Raw genomic sequence first — 13,675 nt, 5'->3', positions numbered from 1 at the left:
TCCTGGTGACAGTTAGAGTCCTGTCCAAAGAGGGAGCACAGGCTTCAGGCATCTCCACAATCTGACCCCTTCTCTCCACCCAGCCTCACTGCCCTGGATACCTATCACATGCCAGTTGCCTTAGCAAGACTAGTTTTCCAGAACACACCACTGTCATTCACACCTCTGTACCCTTGTCCATTTGAACCCACAGCCTGTTGTCAACCCAAGTTCATGTGTCCAACATGAAGCCAAACAAACCAAAATGTTGGAGTTTGGAGCAGAGAAAGGTTTACTGCAAGGGCCAAGAAAGGAGTATGGGCGGCTCATGCCCAAAAGACCCAAATCCTCTGATGGCTTTCAGGGAAGAGTTTTTAAAGGCAAAATTTGAGGTGAGGGCTGCAGGGTGAGTGTCTTCTTCTGATTGGTTGGTGATGAGGTAACAGGTGGTATTCTAGGAATTCTGTGCCTAGCTTGGAGTTACTATTCTTCACCTGGGTGGGGGGTCCTTAGTTCCTGTAGAAGAACTCAAATATATGTATCAGATTGTTATGTATATCCATTGGAGGGGAACTAGGTCTCTGCTTTATAGCTGCATTATAATTTATTGACTGCTTTTTTCTTTGGTTCTGCATTCCCTTACTTCCCTAATTAGGAACTGTTTGAATCTGCCCTTTGGAACTCAAGGAAGGCCTACACAGAGCAAGTTTTTGTACCCAGGAGGAACCTGCAGGGTCAAGCCCACATGCCTTCCTGATTATTCTGAGGTCTATTCTAAGCTCCTCCATATTATATTTCCAGTAATAGTTATTTCAACAAATAATTATTGAGCTGTGTTGAGACTTGGGTTTGAATCTCATTTCAATCAATCATCAATCTGGGCATGCTTCATGTTTTTATTTTCAAATAATACATATACACAGACAAAAACGTTCTAATATTACAAAGGGCTATACAGTAAAACCTAAATCTCCCTTTCTCTCTAGCTACCAGGATCCTCCTTGAATGCATTCTCACTTAATAGTATTTTGTATTTTCTTCCAAAGATGTGCGTACAAGAATATAAATAAATAAAAATTTCCCCCCACACAAATAGTAATATATTAGGCACACTATTTTACCCCTGACTGAACAAAGTATCTGGGAGATTGTTCCATATCAGTACATATAAAATTTACCTCTCTGAGCATCAGTGCCTTTATAGCTGAAGTGGCATAATAAAATGATTCAAGCCTTGCTCTTGGGTGCCTACTCTGGGTACATACCTACTCCCTGAGTGCATAGCACTTAGGACACTGTTTTATAATTGTCTATTAGTACTTTGTGTAACTCTGGCAACCAATTATTTATATTTGTGGAGTGAATGACTGTGAATCTAAGGAACACTGTGGAGGTGTGATAGTCACTTTTATGTGTCAGTTGACTGGGCTAAGGAAGGCTGAGATACCTGGTAAAACATTATTTCTGGGTGTGTCTGTGAGGGTGTTCAGGAAGAGGAGCATTTGAATTGATGGAGTGCATAAAGGAGGCCACCCTCACCAATGTGGGTGGGCAACACTCAATCCACTGAGAGCCTGAAGAGAACAAAAATGCAGAGGAAGAGTAAGTTTGCTCTCTTTGCCTGAGCTAGGACATCAGTCTTCTGCCGTGGGACATCAGTGTTCCTAGTTCTCAGGCCCTCAGACTTGGACTGGGAGGACCTACATCATCAGCTGCTCTGATTCTCAGATCTTTACTTCAGACTGAGATTGAATAATGCCAGTAGCTTTCCTGGTTCTCCAGCTTGCAGGTGGCAGATCATGGGACTTCTAATAAATAATCTCTATCTATCTATCTATCTATCTATCTATCTATCTATCTATCTATCTATCTATCTACCTACCTATCTATCTATCTACCTATCTGGCATCTATCTTCTGCCATTGGTTCTGCTCTCTAGAGAACCCTGACTAATACAGGCAGTTACACGAGATCACACATCAAGAACAGTATCTGGGGCTTCCCTGGTGGCACAGTGGTTAAGAATCCGCCTGCCAATGCAGGGGACACGGGTTCGAGCCCTGGTCCGGGAAGATCCCACATGCTGCGGAGCAACTAAGCCCATGCGCCACAACTACTGAGCCTGCGCTCTAGAGCCCATGAGCCACAACTACTGAAGCTTGCACGCTTACAGCCCGTGCTCCTCAACAAGAGAAGCCACCACAATGAGAAGCCCATGCACTGCAACGAAGAGTAGCCCCTGTTCATCGCAACTAGAGAGAAAGCCTGCGTGCAGCAACAAAGACCCAATGCAGACAAAAATAAATAAATAAATTTTAAAAAAAAGAAAGAACAGTACCTGACACGTGGAAGGTAGGTAATATGAGATTCCTCTTCCTCTCTTCCTTACTTTCATAATAGGCACAGGCTTAACTGTACAACAGAGTACTGATCTTTATTCTCCCTTATTTACCAATGTGTGTGCGTGTGTGTGTGTGTGTGTGTGTGTGTGTGTGTGTCTGTCATGATCTCCAGATACACTGGAGGCAGAGAGGTAGACTATTTAGAATGAGCACTAGGAAGAATGATCAGGTCAGGAAAGTTGTCCCTTCCTCACCCACCACTTCCCTAAGGAATTTTTGAATGGGAAAAGCATTAAGAGTTAGAGAGAAGCTTTGGTTGAGAGGCACAGTTGTACCAGTTCCATGGAGCAATCCTATGACTTCCCTCAGGCTTTTGTCACTCATCTGCATAGTAGGAGTAAGGGATTGAGCCTGGGTAGGGTTATTGTGAAGTCTAAATCAGATGATGCATAGGAAAGCACTTTACAGGTGGAGTGGCTTTAAAAGTGACCACATTATTGAGGGGATCATGCTTTGACACTCTTGCCTGGCTGCCTTCCCTACTTCTAACACATTCCTAAACCAGGAACCAGATAGCAAAATGTTCCAGGCAGATAGTAACAATAAAGATTCATGAAGAATTGCAACGTATTTTTTTGTGATCTGCCCATTTGTTAAAATACCAATCCTTCTGTTCACGATATGGTAAACAGGAGACTCCTGGGGCTGAAACAGGCAAGGGCTGGACTCTAGAACCCCCAAAAAGTGACTGAAGGTCATGGTGAGCAGTCCTTGAGGGAGTCTGAAGTATGGAAAGTAGAGAGAAGAGAGGCCACTGTGTCAGGAATACTCTTCTATGGATAAACTGCTAGATCCGGCAGTTTCTAGCAAAGGTGGATAAAGACAACCTATTTTACAAGTGCTGGTTTATTGAGAAGTTGGGTGTCAGGGAAGGGAGGAAACTGCACAACTTTGAAACTGCCTACGTGCCCATGACTTAGCCAAGACACCCCAAATGTGGAGTCTGAAGTTAATAATATATTTTCTGCCCTGGACAGGAAAGGCTCAGGTATTGCTGGGTGGGGTGGAGGGTCCTTTGGGAGAATCACACATGGAGAAGTAAGGAGGGATCAAAAAGGAAGCCTCAAGCATTGCTATAAACTCTCCCAGAGCCTGGCCTTTCTGGAGGGTTGGGCACCTCATTGCTCACTGGTAATTACCAGATGCACTCAGCTGCTCAGCAGGCTCTGATGTCAGAGGATGGTGCCTCCCTCCCCCCTCGTCTCTCCTCCTGCTGGCTGGCTCTCCCTGGGTGCCCTTGCCACTTTTCTTCAGATTCTTGCTGGCCCTGGTGAGGCAGCAGATGAAACAAAGGTATCATCCTGTTGATTCTTTTCTCTTTTCCCCATGGAATCATTGAACTACACCTGGGGAAGGGGAATGGAGGGAAATGAAGGGGTCATTAGATACCAGGGGAGGAGGGGATGACCTTTGAGACAGTCTTTTCTGAGTGACACCTGAGCAATCCAAGCCTGCAATTTCCTCCATGACTGTTCAGCCTCTTCAGATAAGTCCCCTAATGACAGTGTGGGCGATGGATGGAGACAGGGCAGTTGAAGCTTAAAATATATGCCAAGGAGATATTAAAAGCCATAGAACTACCTGGGGGTGGGGAAAACAGGCAGGAGAGCAGAGGAGATGGGAGAGGAGTTCTGCTGCTTGTTGGTTAAGAGACTGGAATCGTCTTTTGTTCATTCTTCTATTGTTCTGCACGCCATCATACTGATGCTTCATAACGCCTTCAGTAGCTCTCCACTTCCTCTCTATTTCCAAAGTCACCAGGCTAGCCTAAACCTTAATTGCTTTTCTCCTTGACAATTACAGTTATAGACACTCTGACTCCAGGCTCTGCTACTTCTAGTCTACCCTGTAGATGTCACCAGATTGAATATCCTAAAATATCACTTTAAACATGTTATTTTCCTGCTTAAAAATTTCAACGACTCCCCATTGTCTGCAAAGCAAAGGCTGAAAATCTTAGTCTAGAAATCAATGCTGCCAAGACCTGAGACATTCTGTGTCCACTGTGAAGGCTGCAACCAGATCTTATTAATCTTTCTGTCCCCAATACTGATACGTAAGCTCTATGAGAAAAAATAGGATTTATTCTTCATTGCTGACATATAATAAGCTCTCAGATGATCATTGTTGGATGAACACATTAATTAACTCCTTAATAGTGTATGGCACAGTATATGGTAGGTACCCAAAGTCTTTGTTGAAGGTAAGGGTGAGGGGAGACAGGCAGGGAAGGAAGATGATGCTGTATTAAAACAGGCAGCTACATAGATAGATGGCAACTATGGTTATGGGCCTCTAGAATCAGAGCAAGGCAGTAGAAACTTTACAAAAGGAGTTAAAGATACGGATGAAGCAGAGGCTTAAGGCCATCTGAGGTTCAGACCAGATATTGGGAATGGAAGTAGACCAGAGAGGGAGACTGAGCAAGTTGAGGGACTACTAGTGGGCACTGTTTAAGAAGACAGGCAGTTATGGAAGCAAAGCTGTAAGCGGGGAGCTTGGGAGCCCAGGTAAGGGGACAAGGAGTAGTGAGCCATCTGGATGAGGAGCCAGGAGCTCAGAGAGTTTGCACACCAACCAGGATGTGCCGGATAAGTTTTAATAGCCACGATTGCTTTATATGGGTAGTGCTTCAATTTTGGATATTGTGAATGTCTTTGAGACTTGCATGACAGCTGAAAGACCCGTTTGTCAGAAAAATAAGTAAACCCATAAAATTTTACACATAATTACAGAGGTTGAGAGATTTCCCTGAAACCAATCCCCAGGTTAAGAAAACCTGTTTCATGTAGTCTGGATACTTCACATTGACATTTTATCATCTATTAACTTGAAGGTTTTTATCATCCATTAATATGTTGAATCCTTGCAACTCTCTGAAATTGGTAATAATTTATTCCTATTTTGAGAAAACTGAGCTTTCTTGAGAAAATATGCCTTGTCCAAGGGAGAAGTAAGTAGCAACATATTTAGAGTAGAAGTCAGGTTTGTTGGTTGCAAGTTGAATGGTTTGTTTTCCCCATCATATGTTAGCCCAACCAAGCTGTGCGTGAACCAGAAAGCCCTTGTACAAGTACAGACTGAGTACCGGCTGTGTCAGGCTCTGTGCGAGGCACTTGGCGTATACCAGGGAACAAAAACAGCCAATATTCCTGCTCTTGTGGAGCTCCAGACCCAAACTGAGGTCAGTGTTTTCCCAGCCTGAAAGCCTGGATCAGAACATATTCTGGTCATAACTGTTGATTCAGGTGCTTAATGAAAAACTACAGTCCAGCAGACAGCAGCATCCTAAGTACTAGTTGTCAAAGGTAGGGTTTTATGTCAGTTAACACTGAACAAGCATGCCTCATCCCCCATCACTAGCTAATCACTAATTTTCATTTCTTTTTGTTGTTGTTGTTGTTCCTCTTCCATTAAAAACATTTTAAACTTGAAGTCTCTCTGTTTCCCATCTCAGCAAAAGAAATAAGGCCCAAGTAAGTCATCTAACGCATGGTTGTTCAGAAGAGGACTAATCAAAACCAGGTTAAGAGTTGGGAGACCCAGTGCCCCAGTACCAACTCCGTTGTTTGTGGTACTCCTTTTCCTTGGGCCTTAGTTTCCTCACCTGTAAAGAAGTCTGTATGTTTCTGTGCTCCTTTGTCCTAAAATGCAAGGGATGCCTAGGGGCTTTAAGCCTGTCTGAGAGAAAACTTTTATAATTGCAAGGTGGTGAGATACAGATGGTGAGAGAAAACTCACCCCCGCAATTAGTAGCTGCCCACCTTGGCTCTGGGAACCAAACAGTTCTTAGCTGAGTGGGATGTGGGGGGAAAGAAAGGTAAAAGGCAGGACACAAGCTTGGTTTCTCATCAGAGAAGGAGCAAGACTGATCAGTGGGTTGGATTGGTGTGTGCAGTATGTCGTGGGCTGTATTTCCTTCTGAAAAGATCAGTGCACTGTCAAGCCAGGGCTGCAACATGGGGTCTTTTTAAAAGCAGACAGGCAGAGAGGCTGCCACCGAGCTGGAGAATGTGGGGCAATCTCAAATTTATGGCATGTCAGAACAGAAAGGGACCTGATCACGTTTGTGCAATTCCCTCCTTCTATTTTGCATATAAAGGACACTGAGGCTCAGAGGGTGTGGTTAGGAGAGGTGACATGCCCATGGTCACAGAGCTTGCAGCCAGCAGGGCCATGACGAGAGCCCAGGAACTCCCCATTGCTGCCTAAAACAAAGCAAACCTCCCCTTTGTTCTGCTTGTTGCCACCTTTAATGAAATCATTCTTTTTCTTCCATCTGCTACTTGCTTAGCATCTCAGAATTAATAAAATGTGGTAATAACTGTTATCCCTTCTTGACAGCATGGAATCTGACACTTAAAAATTCAAGATGTGACTCATCAAATCTCTAGGTATGTTTTTAAGAGCTATTTTGTAAATGATTAAGTGTTTATAATGAGAGTTGACAAAATTGTACCTTTGGTTTGGATTTTCAGTTTAAATACACTCTCCTCCATTCTTTTTCTTCTTCACTCTCCACCTGGTCTGAGTTCTCTCTCCAGTGAAAATAATGAGAAGCTCTCTCCCTGCTCGTACCTAAAATATCTCACTGGATTCTCACAATGGGTATTGTCCCCCACCCCATACAATGCCTTACCCTTCTGGATTGATTTATACCCTATGCCCACACCCTCGCCAACCCCACCCTGATCTATTGGAACATCATTATTGGTGAAAGCAATCAGGCAGGCTTGAGAGCAAAGTAACCCTCAGCAAAATTATTCAACCTCTCTGTGCCCAGTTTGATTTTCTGTAAAATGGAGATAGAAGTAATTCTTAACTCTTAGGTTATTGTAGGGTTACATATAAAAATAATTCCTACTGTTTCTCCAACACCTATCTGTGCCACAGGAAGCCCTTTACACATCTTATTTAATTCACTTATCATAATTGTTCTCATTACTACCTGCATTTTACAGCTGAGAAAACAGGATCAGAGAAATCCCAGAATTGCCCAGGGGGTAGAGCATTTGAATAACAAGTCTGTCTAACTCGAAGAACCATACCTGTTTCTAGCTCACCACATGGATTACTAGGTAGCATTGGTTCTCAACCTGGGCGACTCTGCCCACCGCCCCCCAGAGGACATCTGGCAATGACTGGAGATAATTTTGGTTTCACAGCTGGGCAGAGGTGCTACTGGCGTCTAGTGGGTAGGTGCCAGGGATGCTGCTAAGCTTCCTACGATGCACAGTGCAGTGCCCTACAAGGAAGTGCCCAGCTCCAAGTATCAATAGTGCCAAGACTGAGAAACCCTGCTGTGTGGCATCCCATTATATGAATTTACCATAATCTGTTCTGCTGGATGGACATAATACGATGCATACGAATAGCCAAGCACGTAGCAAACCTTCAATAAATGCCAGCTATCCTTGTTAGTATTGCTACTTCTAGACATAGTTCACACTTTGCCTCTCCTCTTCTGAGGTTATTCCTGATACCTGCTAGATAGAAGTAGCAGTTCCCTCATCTCTTTCAATAACTGCTTACTTTCTTTAGTATTTGATACCATTTATTATAGTCACTTAAACACATTCTCTATCCTCTTTAATAAGTTGCCAGTTTCCCAAGGGAAGCAGTTGTGTTTATTTTCTTTTGTATCTCCCCATGTATTTAGTACAGCGTCTGGCCCATACTCATTGAATTTGAGAAACTGGACAATTTTCTGAGGAAAGGAAGGCAGGAACTATTATGCCTATTTTATAGCTGAGGAAATAGGCTCAAAGTGACCAAGTTATTTACGGCTGTATGACTTATAAATGACGGGGCTTGTACTAGAGCTTACGTCCAGTCCAGCATTAGCTTGTTTAGCTGCTATTTATGTAATCAATTACAAACCACCAGAACTGTAGCCCATTCTTTTAGAAAGAAGTTTCTAAGAGAACCTTTGGATTCAACAAGCAAAACTGATACGGAAATAAGTTCCAATGTGCATCTGATCTGGAGATGCCTGTTGTGGTGTCCACAAAATAGAGCTGGGGAGAGCTTACCACGAAGGTCAATCCATGGAGAAAATACATGGCAGGGAGTCCAGGCACCTGGATATGAGGCCTGAACTTGAATTAGCTAGTGGCGCAGCGTTGGATAAGATATGGTACCTCTTTGCTCCTCACTTTCCTCGTCTGTCAGATAGGGACATTACGCCCATCCTAACAAGCCCACAGGTTGCTCTGAGGAAACGGATGCCAAATACAGTTAATCCTCACTATTCATAGCAGTTATGTTTCATGAAATCACTGCAAACACTGACCTGGTGAATACTGAACCACTGCTCCTAAGGGAGATATCGGTAGGGTTGCTGTGAGCCTCTGATCACATTTTCATCAACCAATCAGTATATAAACTTGGTTTATGTGTATTCCCTTTAAAGACACCTTATTTAGTATTCACTGTCAATTCATTAACATTGAACTTACAGACAACAGCCCTATAACTCATGCCTGAACAAAGCTGATTTAACACATCTATTTTCTAAGTAAGGCACATTAGAGCCTTCTTGAGCTTAGGAACCCTAGACAGCATTTTAGCACTATGCTTGGGTATCGTTTCAAACAGTGAAATCACCACCAAAAGCTCAAAAATGCAACAAACATGGCAGCAAATGTACTACAAAAAGGACACTTTATAGGATGAAACTGAATTAAGAAGGGAAAAGAGTATAAAAAAGAGTGGATATATGTATATGTATTACTGATTTACTTTGTTGTACACCTGAAACTAACACAACATTGTAAATCAACTCTACTCCAATAAAAATTCGAAAAAAAAAATTTTTCTAAAATTAAAAAAAAAAAAAAGAAAAAGAAGGCAGGGCATCACCCTATTTGATCTCAGCTGGGAACGTGCACGTCTGAATACAAGTTTTCACTACTCTGCACATGTCTGTGAATGACCGTGAAAGCAAGTGAGTACTGACCTGGGGTTACAGATTAGTTTTAGAAAGTAGGAGAATTTAGAAATTGAGTCCATAAATAATGAGGATCGACTGCACGTAAGCTTTAAGAATCGGGGTGTTAATATGAGAACGATGACAGGTAATTCACAAGAGAAAAAAATTTTAAATGGCCAACGAACATATGAAAAGATGTTCAACATCACTACTCATCGAGGAAACGAAAATTAAAACCAAAATGGAATACCACTGGACATCTACGAAAATGGCCAAAATGTAAAAGACTGATGATATTAAATGTTGGCAAAGATGCGGAACAATGGGAACTCCAGGTACTGCTGATGGATGTAGAGAGTCAGTACAACCACTTTGGAAAGCTATTTGGTAGAATATACTGATGTTGAATATACGCCAATGTTAAGGCCCAAGAATTCCACTCCTAGATGTATACCCAACAGAAATGTCTACACATGTTTACCAAATTACATGTGTATGAGACAGTTATCTCTGATTGCCTAAGAGATGAAGGAAACTAAATGTCCATCTAATAGAATTAAAAAAGCATGACTAAATTCATAATGGAATACTATACAACAGCAAGAATGAAGGGACTACAGTTACACTCAACAACACAGATGACTCTCATAGACACAATTTTGAGCCAAAGAAGCCAGACATAAAAGAGAGTATACACTGTATAATTTCATTTATATAAAGTTCAAAAACAGGCAACATCTATAGTGCTGGAACTCAGAAGAGTATTTATTCTTGGGGCAACAGTGACTGGAATGGGCCTGACGCTACTCCAAGGAGGCTGGTGACATTCTGTTCTTGATCTGGGTAGTTACACAGCATCCTCACTTTCTGCACCACACTTAGGAGCTGTGCACTTTTCTGTGTGTACTTTATACTTTAATAAAACTTGAAAAATAGATTTTTATAAGCAGAGGTAGAGACAAAACACTTAATGAACACGTACTATGTGTCAGGACATTTTACTCAGCATCTCATTTAATCTTTGCAACACCCCATGGGTTTTCATAGCTTGCCTAATAATAAAAATCACAGATGGCACTTGCTAAAATTAGAAAATCACCAGATTTCACTTCAGGTCTTATGAGTTAAAATCTTTAAAGGATGGTACTGGAACAACAGCCATTTAAATAGATGATTATATAATCAGCCATTGACATATATTGACTGGTATGTGTCCTGAGGAGTGAGTTTGATATGATGTTTAACATATAACATGAACATATATGGTAGCTCTTTTTATTTTTAGGTAGTTGCCTCCATTATATAGATGAAGAACCAAGGTGCAGTGAAGGAAAATGATTTATTCAAGGTCACAGCTGGAAGCAAATGTTTTATATGTTATCTTACTCTATGCTAATAACCAGTCAGGGGAGTAAATTCCGTTATGTTTATCTTACCCAGGAGCAAACTGTAGCTCCAGGAACTTGAGTAACTTGCCCAAGGACATTTAGCCAGGAAACGGTGGGGGTGGAGCCAGGTCAATCTAACTTAGGAAGCTCTGATGGATTCATTTCTCATAGGTTCTGCCACAGGTCAGGAAGGGTAGAAGAAAGGCAAATCCAGGAGCACAGAACACAGACTTTATTTTTACATTTCATATGCCCGGTCTTTAACATACACTCTCTTTCCTACTGAGTATCGTCACCTCTGAGCAATTAGGGTAGGCTGCATACTTCCCTGGTTCCATCTTTAAATAGAACATGACAGGGGTGGGGGGAAGGGAGATGATAGGATGCTTGGGTGATGTGACCAGTGTCTAGGATAGTTGTAATCTGTGTCATTTACTCACACAGATAACATATCTTATTTGGGCTGCTGTCATCACTGATTGGTGAAGCTAGAAGGCAGCCTTACCACAAATTTGGGGAAATTCTTTAGTCTTTTTGGAAGGTAGCTCTTGGAAAATCCCTGTTTGAAACAGAGCTTTCTCTTGTCCTTTTTCGTGGTTAAGTAATACCTCTGGGAGTCAAGGTGGTGGCTAGAAACTTATTTTGCAATGTCAAGATGTCATGAGCACTGATTCATCATTATTGTCAAAGAGCAAGAATGCTTCTGTCTCAGGTTAGAGTGAAGAGGGTGATTTTTGACCCCTTTTGCTCATAGAGTAGAATAATCTTCAGTCTCACTGCCTACAACTTTTACTAGTTCACCGTCATTTGTTAAAAATCAGGACCACATTTTATTAGTGGGCAGGGTCTTCATACCTTAAAGAAAAGAAACAGACACTGACCTATTTTTTTTCCCCCTTCCTGTACTTATATGTCATTCATTTCCACTAACCTGTGTTCATCTAGTTGAAAGAACCAAGACTTTTTCCTTGAGTAGGAGGTGAGAAATCTTTACTCTGTTCTCTGTAGCTTGTTTTGGAGCTCTGGATATAGGCTGCACAGTTTAGGTCGCTTTAACACTAGAGACCGTGGAAAAATGGGAAAAACGTATTCTCTCTCATCTGTCTTGCCCCTTTTTTTATGCTACGACACTGATGGATGTCATGTTGACTTAGTTTTTATGACACTGCAAGGGCAAGATCCTAACCTTAAATAAAGCTTCAATGGGAAGGAGTTAGAAACGCCACTGAAGACTCCAGTCCAGCTTTTGTTAAGAAAGTCATAATTGGTTTTTTGCTTGCCTACTGGTCATGTGCATATAAATTGCCTAGCCAGAGGACCATCTGTTACATGCTCATATCCCACCATCATTGTAGTCATCTCATTTTTATCACTGTCACCATAATTATCTTTATTCTCAACATTAGAAAGCTTTGACTACTACTGACTAAAAGACTTGACCACTGCTGACTGATATCCTACCATGCCAGCAGCATCATGCTTGGTATATTGAGTAGTGCCCAGAGGCACAGACCTCTCTGTCATTCAGACATGACTGACATAGTCCAGCCTCCACCCCCCTCTTCCTTTCAGGGGATCATTCACAATGCAAACAGATCATGTTTACTTACAGTTCTGGATGAAACACAAGGATGACAAAGATCTCTCAGTGCTTATGCAATCCCGCCTTTTCTGGGAGGCTCCTAAACAGATAGATGTGCTGAGCTTTCAGCTGGGAGAAACGGAAAACCAACCAGACTTGGAGTCAGAAAAAACAACTGCAGCCATTTTTCTAACATTCTGGCTTTGATCAAATATTACAGTTTTGCTTCGAGCAATTTTGCACCTAATCATTTAACTCACATGTGGTGGGGAAAGGTACATTAATCGATCATGTTTTAGATTCACTGACATTCAGCCCAAATATTCTGGCCTTGTAAGAACAGTCCAATTTCCCAATGCCTGCAGGCAGTTGCTAAGCTGTTGCCCTGTGTTCCAGAGAGGGGAAAAGTATCCCTTTGTGTAAGAGACAGAAATTCCTAAATCCAGAGAATGGGGAGGAAGAGGAGGAGGAATAAAAGAAGGAAGAGAAAGAGGAAGAGGAGGGGGAGGAGGAGAAGGAGAAGAAACAAGGAGGAGGCGGAGGAGGAGGAGGAGGGACAGGGAGGAGGAGGGGAGTGCCAAAAACCCTTTTGTGCCCTTGCTCAGCTTTTTCATTCCAAAATGGGGGTGGGGTTGGGGGAGTCATCTGGCTCAGGGGTGAGGCGATAAATGGAACCAGGGAAAACTTTTAATTAAGAGACAGCTGGGGACTTCCCTGGTGCTGCGGTGGTTAAGAATCCGCCTGCCAACGCAGGGGACACGGGTTCGAGCCCTGGTCCTGGAAGATCCCACATGCCACGGAGCAGCTAAGCCTGTGCGCCACAACGACTGAGCCTGCGCTCTAGAGCCTGCGAGCCACAACTACTGAGCCTGCGTGCCACAACTACTGATGCCCGCGTGCCTAGAGTTCATGCTCCACAACAAAAGAAGCCATCACAATGAGAAGCCCGCACACCACAATGAAGAGTAGCCCCCGCTCTCGCCGCAAGTAGAGAAAGTCTGTGCACAGCAACGAAGACCCAACACAGCCAAAAATTAATTAATTAACTAATTATTTAAAATGTTAAAAAAAAAAGAGGTTGGCACAAAGGACAGAACATTGCCTTTGAAAACAGACAGAGTGAGATTTGAGACCTGGCTCTATCACTAATCTGTTGTTGTTACTTTGGACAAGTTTCCTCACTTCTCAGCTTCTCAGTTTTCTCAGCTGTAAAGCGGGGATAAAATCTTGATCTTTCAAAGGTTGCTCTATGGATTATAGGTAATGTACCTCATACAGGTGCTAGCACATTGCTTGGCTTTCAGTAAAAGACAATTACTAGCATTCTTTAATTCTAGATATTGAATAGATACAAAGATATAAAGATAAATAGGATACACAGTTGGTTCTCTAG

This window comes from Eschrichtius robustus, chromosome 10 (assembly GCF_028021215.1).
Source record: "Eschrichtius robustus isolate mEscRob2 chromosome 10, mEscRob2.pri, whole genome shotgun sequence".
Taxonomy (NCBI): domain Eukaryota; kingdom Metazoa; phylum Chordata; class Mammalia; order Artiodactyla; family Eschrichtiidae; genus Eschrichtius; species Eschrichtius robustus.
This window is presented reverse-complemented; position numbering follows the sequence as displayed.